The sequence below is a fragment of the Adiantum capillus-veneris genome, chromosome 2, assembly GCF_014529385.1.
Source record: "Adiantum capillus-veneris isolate H3 chromosome 2, ASM1452938v2, whole genome shotgun sequence".
Classification (NCBI taxonomy): domain Eukaryota; kingdom Viridiplantae; phylum Streptophyta; class Polypodiopsida; order Polypodiales; family Pteridaceae; genus Adiantum; species Adiantum capillus-veneris.
In genome coordinates this window covers 51,180,481-51,193,727 of record NC_140932.1, presented here as the reverse complement: position 1 = coordinate 51,193,727, position 13,247 = coordinate 51,180,481, and the positions used below count along the sequence as shown (strand labels likewise).

The 13,247-nt window shown below is 42.9% G+C and overlaps 1 pseudogene; it reads right to left on the bottom strand.

Moving 5' to 3' along the window:
• Nucleotides 1-8,078: 8,078 nt before the first annotated feature.
• LOC147462771 (uncharacterized) lies at nt 8,079-12,122 on the bottom strand (annotated as a pseudogene).
• Nucleotides 12,123-13,247: the final 1,125 nt, after the last annotated feature.

The window sequence follows — 13,247 nt, the reverse complement described above, 5'->3', positions numbered from 1 at the left end:
CACACATACACACGCACACACACAACTACTCTTTGGTGGAGCACTACATTGTCAAAGTAGAGGGTGGAATGTGAGAAGAAGGCATGGGATTGCAAGAAGAATCGATCACACAAAAGCTCTACACAAGAGGAAGGCAAGAAGATATAACCGTAGACATAGAGCAAGAGGTAAGCTTCTTTACCAACCCACCCCACCCTATTGTCTTAAACATACATACATTATAATAGATAGATGAAAAAACCTCATAACTCTTGCACATTTGTAGACGGCGTTTGTTTCCTTGCCCTCACTTTGTTTGTTTGCTTGAGTTCTTGGATTCCCTCACTTACATTGCTTGATTTCTTGTAGAGAGCATGTGATTAGCTTGTATGTGTTTGCTTGTTTGGTGTGTGATTAAGAAAAGAGAAAAAGGAGAGAGAGAGAGAAAGAAAGAGAGGGACTAAAAGAGATTAGTGTAGATTTAATGCTGAAGTAGATAGAGAAAGATTTTTTTTGTATGTTTAATGTTAAGTTAGTGCTATATTAGAGTAAAATATTTCCTATTTAAGGTATGTGTAATTTTTAAAAAAGAAAAAAAGAAAGAATGACAAAAAACGTTGAACATCAGACAAAGGACCTAAAAAAAGGAACTTTCAAAAAAAGAGAGAGGAAGAGATAGGGGAAGGGGTGGGAGGGGGAGAGAGAGAGGGGGGGGGGGGGGGGGGGGGGAGGGAGAGATAGAGGTTAGAGAGAGAGAGAGAGAGAGAGAGAGAGAGAGAGAGAGAGAGAGAGAAAGACACACACACACACACACACACAGAGAGAATAGATAAAGAAAGAGGAAGAGATAGAAAGAGAGAGGAGGGAGGGGGGCGGGGGGAGAAAGAGGAAGAGGGAGAGAATAGAGAGGGATGGATAGGGAGATAGAGAAAGGGAGAAAGAGGGAGATATATAGAAAGAGAGAGAGATAAAAGGAGAAAGAGAGGGACAAGAAAATAGAGAGTTATATCTTTAGGATTAGAGTTTAAATCCAGGGTTAGAATTAGGGTTATGTGTATGTTTATATATTGGATAGATAGAGGACAATAGGAGTAGCGATAACTCCTATGGATCTCTCTCCACTCCGTTGCCCTCATACTACCTCTGTATAAAGAGAGTGTAGAGATAAATAGTTAGTGATCAGAGCATAGGTTTCTTTCTTCTCTAACTAAGAGGAGATGTGTCCCTCTAATCTATGGAAGACTGGAGTTGTTCATTCCAATAGGTTAAGTGGGACTAGGATTTATTATCTCGGCTGGCATGCCTATTTATAGAGTGTAGGGGACACCATCAAGAATTATGGTCTTAATAATGGAGTCCTTTTAGACTTGCCTACAACTTAGCCATTATTGAGGTATTAGCAAGCTCGATAGGAATTGGTACCAACTTAGCATTGTTAAACCCTTCTTTGTAATAAACAACATATGGTTGCTAGGAATCTTATGTCCATAGTCTAGAGAACCCTAATCTCAAGTTTCATGTCATTTGGAGTCCATTTGACACCGTAACAACCATTAGAGTAATAGATAGACCACACGGAGACTTAGGCATTATCCCATTAGTTTGCTTCTTGGCCTGCAAGTGACACCTTTCTCCTCAAGGCATTGCTGTTAGGACATTGGATTTGATGTTTCCATGCACTAGTCGGGTTAGCTAAACCCTTGGATTGACATATTTATGTTGGTTTGAGTTCCCGCTATGCTACTCCATTCAATCCCGGTGGCCTGTCAACACCTAGTTTGTGTTCAAAGTGGACAAATGGACCAAAAATTGACACATCAGCTATATTTCCATGGAGAAGAGAGAGAGTCCTTCTTTTAAGTGAAGAAAAGACCTGCAACTTTCCACTATTGTGCAATTCCCTTCATGGCTGCTCAATCTATGTGTAGTGTAGTCCTGCCTCTTTGCAATCCTGTATCTAAGATTGTGAGGGAGTGAATTAGGATTTCTCTTTATCAAAATGGTGTATGGGGGCTCCTATAGAGAAGCTCTTAAATCTTTGCAAAATAAAAAAATGGCTGCTATGAAGGTGGAAACTCATGTATTCCTTTCAACTCTTTGAAGTTACGACTATGTAATTAAGGGTGAGGGTACATGATTTGGGTTTTAAATGGTATTTTTGCTTGTATGAGAGTTGAAGTTTCATGGCTGAAAGTTTAGTGTTTTTAATTCCTCTTTTAAGTAAAAGTGGATGTGAATTGGAGATCTTTTTATCACAAACTCGCTTTTAAAAACAAGTAAGCTAAGCACAAAAGGAGAGAGGGTTTGTGACTATTTTTTCACGAACTCTCTTAAACTTTTAACCAAATTTAGGAAGAGGGTTGGTGATTGTCCATAAGCATGTTTTCACAACATGTTTGTTATTCTCATCATGAACTCACAGCCATAGGTTTTGCACCTTCCCAGCTAAACTTCACACAACCTCACATTTTTGTTGATTTGCTGAACCTCACGTGAAGTTGCTAGGGTGGGAGTTTTTGAATTGATGTACACACTTTGATATCCAGGGATGAAAATCTAGAGACATATGGGATGCACTTTGATCCTACAGTCATGCAGATGTTTCAAGAATTTTCCATGTATATGCAACAACAACAAGCGATAGAAAGAAGTGAAATTTCACTCACCAAGGCACTATAATCCATTTTGAAATAGGCAAATTAGAATCTCAACTCGCACACTGGAAATGTCAATTAACTGCACCTTGATCTTTTCAAGGTACTCATAAAAAATATAGCTTAGTGGACAATCATTACACTTTTCAATAAAATTTTGAAAAGCTGCAGTAAAAGAATATATAACCTCCAACAATCGGATCCGAAAATCCGACATACTACGAATCCCGACATCTCCACCACACTGCACCTGATTTTCCAAGACCTCAATATCCTCCTGAATATTTTCCTGAATATCCTCCTTCTGAGTAGCAGTATCTCTGCACATTGCTTCATCCATGAAGTCATATCTCCCTTTTGTTCTTTGGTATCCTTTTATTGCAAAATAAAGATGGTACATACCACATGTGTGTGGACTATGGAGCGCTAAACCATATCACTATCAAAAATATATTTCCCGTACCACGGGTAGAAGATCTGTTTGATAAGCTACCAGGTTCAACGTACTTCAATAGGATTGACCTTAAAAGTGGCTATCATCAACTAAGGATAGTGAATGAATGTATTGTAAAGACCGTGTTTCTTATTATGTTTGGTCTTTATGAATAGCTAGTCATGCCTTTTGTCTTTACTAATGCACTGGCCACATTCAATTGTTTAATGGAGAACGTTTTTGAGAGGAAGAAGGGTTTCTTTGGCTTGTGGAGGAAAAAGAAGAGAAGGGGTTTTTGTGCGCTCGGCGATCAAAGCTGGCACGTAGGGTGTGGTCCATGAAGTGGCTGGAAAGGGCACGTGCTCTGTAGGAGAAAAAACCAATGAGGGTTGCCAGGAGGAAAAGTTGTTGCCAAAATGAAGCTAGAGGTCAATTTTGCCCGTCGCGGTGTGTGCCGATAGATTTGGTTTGTCGAGGGAGGTGTGTGCCCCTCGCTATAAAGAAGTGATGGCCATGGTGCGACCTTCAGCAAGCCATATGAGTTTTGTACATTCTGTGTAAAGAAGCTGTCAGTGTTGATTTTTGGCGTCGTCTCTCCCCCTTCCCCCCTTTCTTCTTTGCTCGTCTACGGGTGTGTGGGGCCGGTGTGTGTGAATGTGTGCGTCCCCTCGGGCCCCTTGTGTGTGAGAGAGAGAAAGAGAGAGAGGTATCGAGATGTGGAAGAGCTTGAAGCGGGCAAGATCGGTGTGATCGATGTCTGAGGATTGTCCAAAGCGTGTGTGCATTGGGTGAAGTGCAAGCGAGGCCTTGCTAGTGTGAATCGTCTTTTTTGAAGGTGTTTTTGAGAGGACAGGGTGCTGTGAACACCCTGACCTATATAGGGGCATTTGTTTGTGTGTCCGGTGTGTTTCCTATTCCCCCTCTCCATCTTCTGGTGCCCCCACTAAGGAGCACACTGATTGCTCCCTAGTGATGTTTTTATAAGCAAAAATGTGGTAGAGTGTTGGCCCGATTTTCAATGGTGATGAAGGTGCGGATGAGTGACTGGCAGATTTTGAGTTATTTATGCTCTAATTGCAAATGTGGAGTGGTGAAGAAAAGCTAGAGACAGTGCCATTGGTGCTGCGAGGTAAAGAGAAGGCATGGTTTGACGGTCTAGAAGCTGCGGATAAGTAGGATTGGGTTGGTTTTTGAGAGCTATTTCTCTACAAGTTTCGCAAGGTGGTGTCGGCTACTGAAGCAGATACAAAGATTAAGAGCCTACACGATAGGATGTAGGTGGTGATTTTGATGCTTTTGTCGGTAAGTTTAAAGCTTGTTGGAGTGATCTGGTTGGTGCCACCCAAGTGGTCAATGCGGATGGTTTCAAGCTGGAGAAATTCCTAGCTTGCCTGTGTCCTCGAGTTCGAGATAAGGTGGATGATAAAGATCTAAAGACTTATTCCGCAGTAGTCAGAGTTGCCAAGGTGAAGAGAAGGAAAATGAAAAGAAAGCTGGAGTTAGGCTTGTTAAAGCCTTCAGATTGTGTGCCTATTGAAGCAACAGTTTGTTATATGGGCCCGTGGAGGATGGTGCGAGTGATGCGAAGTGTGGAGCCTGTTAGGGTAAGGCCTATGATTGACTATGTTCCTCCAGAATTACTTGTTGGTGAAGCATCTATTCCATTTGTGGAGGAGCTTGTCAGCGAAGATGAGCCTTTTATTGAAGAGTGACTGTGTGTAGAGGAGTTAGCAGATGCCAAGTGTCTAGTGCAACTTGAAGAGGTGCAGCCTGTTCTCATGGAGTGCTTGTATGAAAGGGTGACAGATTGTGGACAAATGGTAGGTGTCAAGAGCTTGGTGTTGGATGACGAGAGTGGGCACGACGATGGTCCAAGTTTTGATGAGCAGCTAGAGGATGATGATGATGATACCAAATCCACCTATGGTGAAGATGATGAGACTACAAGCTCAAGCTTCTGGGAAACGAGCGAGGAGGATAGAGATACGAGCTAGGAGACAGAATCTGAAGCCTCTCTGCTGGTGAAGTTACCCTGTTATGTGCATAAGGATGTGGTGTTTGCCACTATAAAGGATAAGCAAGTGATAGCATCAGAACTTGGGAATGGAGACATGCAGGTGAGGGTGTTGTGTGGCACCATGCTAAAGACGATGCTCATCAAGGTATCTGTGGAAGGTGCTTTGATTGTACGACAGATACAAGGGTTTCCCAAGAAGGAGAGTGTTGTTGTGGCTAAGAAAGAAAAACAGGTTGAAGAAGATGGCAAGGGAGAGGCATCGGATACTTGTCAAAGGGAAGAGAAACTATAATCGCCTATGGATTTCATGGGTAGTGCCTTGGATATAGGTTCTTTTGGCCAAAAATACATTGAAAATGAATCTGATAGGGGGTTTGATGACCCGATGGGTGAGATGGATGAAGAGACAGAGATTCTTGCTAGGAAATCTTTGACCAAAATGCATGTGGTTGTCTCCTTTGGAGAGCATAACTCTGCTACTATGGTGGTGCCGATAGAGGTAGGTATGGAGGTGAGTATGGAAGTGATGGTGACCGGGGTGCCTTTGTTGAAAAAGTTGCCCGCTAAGCAGAGTGGTCCTTTTGAGCATGAAGAAAAGTCCAAGGGTGTGGACTTGTTTGAGCTGTCAAAGGAAGTTTGTATATGGTGGTTGAAGGGGATGCTGATAAAGGCAGCTATGCAATGGACTGTTGATGAGCAGGTACATGATTTGATTGAGGAGGATCTTGCTTTATATGGTTGGGAGGAAGAGCATGGTATGTTCGATGTGAATGATGATGTACACTCAAAGCATGGTGATTCTTTTGGTGGTGTTTTTCTGGAAGTGGACAGTATGCCTATGGATGCTTGGAGCAATGGAAGCATGGAGACAACAACTTATGTGGATTGTTGGCTAGATGCCTTGGTGTGGCACTATATGAGCATGTTACAGGTGGATGGAGGGGATCAATCCCAGGTGTTTGATCTAGAAGGATGATGGCAGGTAAAGTAGGGGGTTGGGAAACCCACATGAACAAAGGTAGCGGGTAGCAGATGCCAGGTTCTGTACATATGTTAGGTGGTTTTGTGATGTGCAGAGAGTTTGTTTTTGTGTGGTAGTTTTTTAGTGCAATAAGCATGTTTGTGGTTGAACATGAATGTTCAACGAGGGGGTGGGCAATCATGGTGCAACCAAAGTTGGTCCGAGCTCGAAATTGATCTATGCTAGGCAAAGGCTGCAAGCAGGTGCAATGTAGAAGGCTAGGACAGGTACAAAGGCCATGCGCAGGCAAGGGGCAACCAAAATGTATGCTTAAGGTGATTTTTTAGGCCAGGGGTGCCTCCAAAGTGAGGTAATCATGATGGCAAGCCAAGGTGTACAAAGTGAGGGAATGTGCCTTGGAATGTAGTGCATCAGATTCTCTAGAATCCCGTCTAGACGGCTCGTCAAACGGGGCTTCGGTGTGAAAGATATGCCAGTCCAAAGTTAGAAGTCTTTGCAGATTCCCGACAAACAGGGCATGGACAGACAGGTGTACAACATCAGGATCAGTGGATACACGTGAAGTGTTTGGCTGGGTAACATGCCGATCTTTTCGGATTGTCAATCGGGCCTCAAACGAGAAAGTTATGGTGTGTGGAATATTTGTCGGGGGTCGGGTACGTGCTCACCAAGCCGCGTTGGTAGGCTCGTCGATAGAAGTTTTTTGAGCTTGCCAAGATTCTAAAACATCACATGCAAGATGGGGAGTCAACCAAAACTTGCAGCTCGCTGATCGGAGCTATGGGCATTGAGATGGGCCTAGTTCAAGTTGGCAGGCGATGATGGCAGAAAGGGATCGGGTGGTTTTCCCCATCCTTGGACGTATTTTTAGAGGCCATGGTACGGAATGGTGGGGAAGCACAAGGATTTTGGGGCCGGCAAGTGGAGCTCCCATGCAACATAGTCGAAAAATTCATATGGTAAGCCCTGGCTGTGTTGTGAGCACCGAATGTGCGGGAACATGTAGCGATTGTTTCCTTTGTTGTCAACTCAAAAAGAGAAAGGATAGCCTTGAGTTTTTTGTCATAAGACGAATGAAAGCTTCAAAAGCAAAAAAAAGGGGAGAAAAGAAAAGCCCAAGGCACAATAGCTCCCGCACCACTCATAAGGAAATTTTTTTCTTTTGTTTTCTTTGGACTTGGAAAAAGAAGAAAAGGAAAGAGGGAGAGTTTTCGAAAGGAAGAAGGGTTTCTTTGGTTTGTGGAGGAGAAAAAAGAGAAGTGTTTGCGTGCGCTCGGCGATCGAAGCCGGCACGTAGGGCATAGTCCGTGAAGCGGCTCGGAAGGGCACGTGCTTTGCAGGAGCAGAAACGAGCAAGGGTTGCCGAGAGGAAAATTTGTTGCCGAAATGAAGCCAAAGGTCAATTTTTCCTATTGAGGTGTGGGCCGATGGATTTGGTTTGTCGAGGGAGGTGTGTGTCCCTCTGTATGAAGCAGTGATGGCCATGGTCTGACCTTGAGCAGGCCATATGAGTTTTGTACATGGTGTGTAAAGAAGCTATCATTGTCGATTTTTGGCGTCGTCTCTCCCCCTTCCCCCCTTTCTTCTTTGCTCGTCTGCAGGGTGTGTGGGACCGGTATGTGTGAGCGTGTGCGTCCCCTCGGGGCCCCTGTGTGTGTGAGAGAGAAAGAGAGAGAGGTGTTGAGATGAAGAAGAGCTGGAAGCGGGCAAGATCGGTGTGATCACTGTCTGAGGATTGTCCAAAGCGTGTATGTGTTGGGTGAAGTGCAAGCGAGGCCTTGCTAGTGTGAATTGTCTTTTTTGAAGGTGTTTTCAAGTGGACAAGGGTGTTGTGAAAACCCTGAGCTATATGGGGGCATTTGTTTGTGTGTCGGGTGTGTTCCCCATTCCGTCTCTCCAACGTCTCTATAAATGTCACCATAAGGGTCGCTCTATAGCGACGCCTATAGCGATGCAACAGTCCTCATTTTAGTGACGATTATAGCGATGCTGCAGAACCTTATATAAAGACGGTTATCGGGATGCCTGAGAATAAAGTTTTTTGGGTGGCAGGGCATTGAGTGTGGTAGAGCGCTGAATGCCCTGCCACCCATCAACCATATTGAAGATTTTTTCCAAAATAAAGATGCAAACCTGACAGAAAAAAGTAGTTTGACAAAATGAATTGACGAAAGTAATACAATGACAAAATTATACACATCATATGCAAAATCATTTGATGTAATAGCTACAACACAATTTTCATTATTGAGAAAATACATCGTTGACCAATAGTTACAAAAATGACTTGCACACGTCATCATATATACATGCTATGACAAAAGAAAACTAGTGCTATTTGGCTATGGTTAGATTGACGTTGTCTAATCAGACGTTTCATCGTGTCCAAGCGGCGTATCTGTCTGATTCTGCAAAAAAAAACAATAAAAAATTTTGTAAGTATAAACACATAACTACAAAAAAATCTATTTTCTTAGGTTATCATTAAAATACAACAAATGTAAGAGAGTAAAGTGAAATACTAACCATGCCTGTGCGAGAACTAAGAATGTCCATAAGGGAGTGTAAGCCCTTTTTGCCCGTGTACTCGTGCTCGTATGGTGTGGGGTCATGTCCTATCATCAACCAGTATTCAAAACATACAAAGAATATGTTATGTTAGAATTTAAAAGTATAGTTATCTATAACTACTAAACCTAAAGTGCAATGCAAAAACACTTACAAAATTGGCCTCAAATGACGCCCACTTGCCGCTCCCCAAGTGGTACAAGCTCTCTACCTCTACTCGCACTTTGACTGCCTCCTTTTGTTGCTTCCACTTGTCAGTATTCTCGTGTGTTTCTCGCTTTGCATTCTTCCAATCTTCTTTGTCCAGCCAATCTTGCTTGTTCCACCCATGATTTATTGCTTTTTGCACTTCAGAACGCTTGTGCTTGCAGTATTTGCACATCTGCACCTTCATCAGGTCTTCATTGAAGTGCTCCTTCTGACTTAACACAGGAAACTTGTCATGCAGCATGCTGATGACTCTATCCAATTCATTTGCCACTTCACTCTAGGTGTTTAGTATGCAGTGTTGAAACACCTGAGAGCAAAGACCGCGCATGCTTGAGTTCACCTTCTTGTCATCGTCATCCAAGATGATGCCGCTGCTGATGTCGACCAAGTATGGTACGCCCTCTTCACTATGACGTGTGAACCTGGGTGTATGGACAAGGGTCTTGAGTGGTGTATCGAGTGGCATCTTGATAGGGGTATGGACGACAGGTGTCTCCACTAGAGTCTGGGCCCCGAAGCAAGGAGTGTTAACTGGGGTGACTCCCGGAGGAGTAGCGAGTAGTATGTAGATAGGAACGTTCGATAGCTACACAAAAACTAGAGTAGATGGTGATGATGTGGCTGGCATGGGGGTGGGAAAATAAGGGGAAGGTAAGAAGCATCGTCAACTACAAGGTGGTGTCAAAGCATCAGCGGCGGCATCTCCACAGCAACCACCTTCGCCACCACTAGAACGTTGGTTCCTAGAAGAGTGTGTAGATCACCTAGACAACACCAAAATCTTGGAGTGCAGTGAGTGCTCCGAAATAGAGGGAGATGCTGAAGAAGTGGAACAACGAGATGGTGCTTCAGAGAGATGACTCTCCTCGTATCACCTCCTTTGCTGGGGTGACAAGGAATAAAGAAACTCATCATCATCCATACCTACATTAAACACACAAATATTAAATCTTAATGATGAATGGAAAAGAAAATCTGATCAAGTTATAGTTTGATTAAACACAATTTAAATTTCTCAAGTATAGCATATAGATAAGAATGGACAAAACTCCACGTAAATACAATATATATTATAAAAAGGAGAAAATTTCTCAAATACAATGTTTATGGATTTAAGAGGTATCTGTCTCATCCTTGCATAACTCAGCATAACTCCCTAGGTCTATATAGAGCTCTCCGTTTAGGCAGATGTCCTCCATTTCATTTTGTAGATCCTCTACATGCATACCATAGAGAGTAGCAGTGCCAGGCTCGTACTGTACCACCTCAACGGCATTTAACTCAGCAATATTCTCTTCAATCTCCTCCATTGATGCTGTTGTGATTGGCACATGGTAGCCCTCAAACATCCGTGCACTACGAGGGGCTACCTCTATGACATACCACCAGTTTGATGCAGACTTTGTAGGATGAAATACCACCTTCAAGAGCCACTTAACTTACATGAGTGCTTCCAGACAATCAGTCCTCTAAAATTGGATGTTCACAGACTTACTTGTTCACAATGCTCGGGTAGTAAGAAAATGTCTCTTGAGTCATTCCATTTTTTAGTTGAATCCACCTCAAGGAAACTTGACTCTTCTTTTTGCACTGTAGCATTGCGACCCTCCATGTTTATCTTGAACCATTGCACATCAAACAAATCCACAAAAAATCCTCTATAATTGATCCTCAAAATCTCTTGTAGCATGCCGATGTAGGTGAGTTCCACCAGCACAGGATCTGCATTAGAGGATCGTCGTCGACTAGACTGTTCACATTTTGCCATGATTCCACAATCTTGTGTAAAACGCTTTTTGTCAATCCGTTCCATCCTAAAATGTCAACCTTTACACCATGATACTGTGTATGACTTATACTACAACCAACAAAGATTATGAGTGGCCATCCAAACATCTAGAAGACTCGAGTCGTACATTGCAAACTTACCTTGGTCGCGCAACCCCAAGAGTTGTCTTCCCCGTCTCCACTCAATTTGTGCCCTTTTCCGCTCTTGCTTTGCATCCTCCTATTGTGAAATCCACTTTTGCATCACTGGATTGTGAAGCATGGAAAATCGATTGATTTTAGCCTCTAGATCTTTCGTCATTTTTTTCTCAACACTGTGATTGCACATGACCATCCCAGATATGCGCTCATCATCTATGGTTCGCCATAGAGTGTCCCGAGATTTATCAAATCCATCTAGCCACTCTCCAATGTAGACTAGGGACTCTGATACCAGCCAACCTTCTAACATGCTACCCTCAGGACATGCCTTCTAACGCATATATCCCTTGAGCGCTTTCATGAAATGTTCTAAAAAGAACATCCATCTAGAATGCATTGTGCCAGCTATTTCCACCTCATCAACTATGTGAACCAGAAGACACGCTTGAATGGTTAGCATGGTAGTAGGAAAATGTTTCTCAAACATTCATACAACCTCCACATCGTTTAGTTTGGCAGATAGTATGGAATCTACATGAATATCCTTTTGTGAGATCCATTGCACCAACTTTGCAAGTTTGTAGACTGTGGTACGGATGTCAGGAGACAAACATTTCTTAATGGCCATCGATAAAATAAACTACAAAACACGTATAGCAATGATATTAAAGTCCACACACGGATATGCTACACAATTTCCAATATGCTATATTCCACTTCAAACATAGCTGACACATTTTATGCCAGTCGTGTGACTTCAAACCAGTAAGATTCCCTTCTTTAGTGAAACATATTCGGAGCGAGTGCATTACACAAGTGGGCATCCACACGGATCGAATGATCTCTTTTACTTTGGGTTCTTGGGTTGCTGTCAAAATCCATGGTGCTTTAGGGAGTTTTATCGATCCATCAGATGCTGTGTGCGACCAAGATTGCTCCGTACGATCCACATTTATAATGTCAATTTTGGCCCCCAAACTATCCTTCTTGCCGATGAGATGGTCCTACAAAAAATTATCCACATTCTTGAATATGTGCATTGGATCGAGCAAGTGATTGATCATGAGTCTGAGCCAATATGGTAACTCGTACCATAGAGAGAGTCTCTTCATCCCTGCAGGAAAACCATCATCACACATCTCCTTTTTGTCTTGCCATGCTCAAGCAGACATCCCTTGGTGACTCTCTTCCGGAAAAACCATCGCGTAACTGGTGATTCTCTGGAAGATGCACTTGATGACCTTTGTAGATTTGCTTCTTCAGTGAGGGCACCCGACGTGCATTAAGTCTAGGTCCACATGTGACACATGCTCAGTATCCACTTGTTTGAATCCGTACATGTATACACATGACAATAGATAAGCTTGAGAAAAACAAACATTTATAGTGATTAATTTTGAGTGTATATCACCTGAGCATTCTGTTAGTCCGGGATAGTCATGCATGGTCCACATTAGAATGCCTCTGATCAAAGCATTGCATCAACCTGTGTGTCAGCTCATATCCACCACTTCTATGCCAATCCACAATTGTTGTAGCTCTTCCAATAGTGGACAAAGATACACATCCATATTCTTCACTTTATACGCCCCCAAGCACAATCAAGATTAGAAACAGGTGCCCCTTCTTGGTAGTCAACCACGGGGGAATGTTGTAGTTGACGATCACAATTGGACATACACTGTAAGATGTTGACCTCTGAACAAATGGATTTACGCCATCCATGGCCAGGTGGATAAACAAATTTTGATCTTCCCTGGCAAAATATGGCCATGTGTCATCTATATGTTTCTAGGATGCACAATCTGCAAGAATCTGCAGCACACCATCCAAACATCTATTCTCCTCATGCCAAGGTGCTAGGGCCGCCATGGACTCATTCCAAGAAATGCTTGATGTGAGGCTATGTATTCCCCTCTGAAAAGAATACAGTCGCTAGGACAAACGTGAATCAAATTGTAATCCATCCCCAAGTCTCGCAAAATCTTTCTTGCTTCCTCTCCGGAATCTGAAATCGGATCATTATACATCTATAGTTTTTTATTGAAGTAAACACATTGTAATAGATCACCTAAAAAGCGTTGTGACGCTAGTGTCACTCCATATAAACTTTACCTGCATGTTGAGAAGAACGAAGAGCGCCTTCAATCTAGACACACGTGCTCCACAATACAATGGTGTATCGGCTTCAAATTTCATGTCATCATAGATAAGCCTTTCTAAATCCCTGATTGTCATGATCATTTCATCAATCTCAGGCTCAAACATAGCCTCGTTGGTACGGTGGTTTGCATGATCACCCTGCGAGCTGTCAGAGGTTGCTTCTTGTGGCCTCACGTATGTTGCTTGACCAAAGTTCCTACAAACATGTTGGAGAGGGGGAATGGAGGAACACGCCCAGAAAAAACGCAAGGGACTCTCTATAGCTGAAGGTATCCACTGCACCCCTATCCTCTCACAAAACACCTTTAAAAA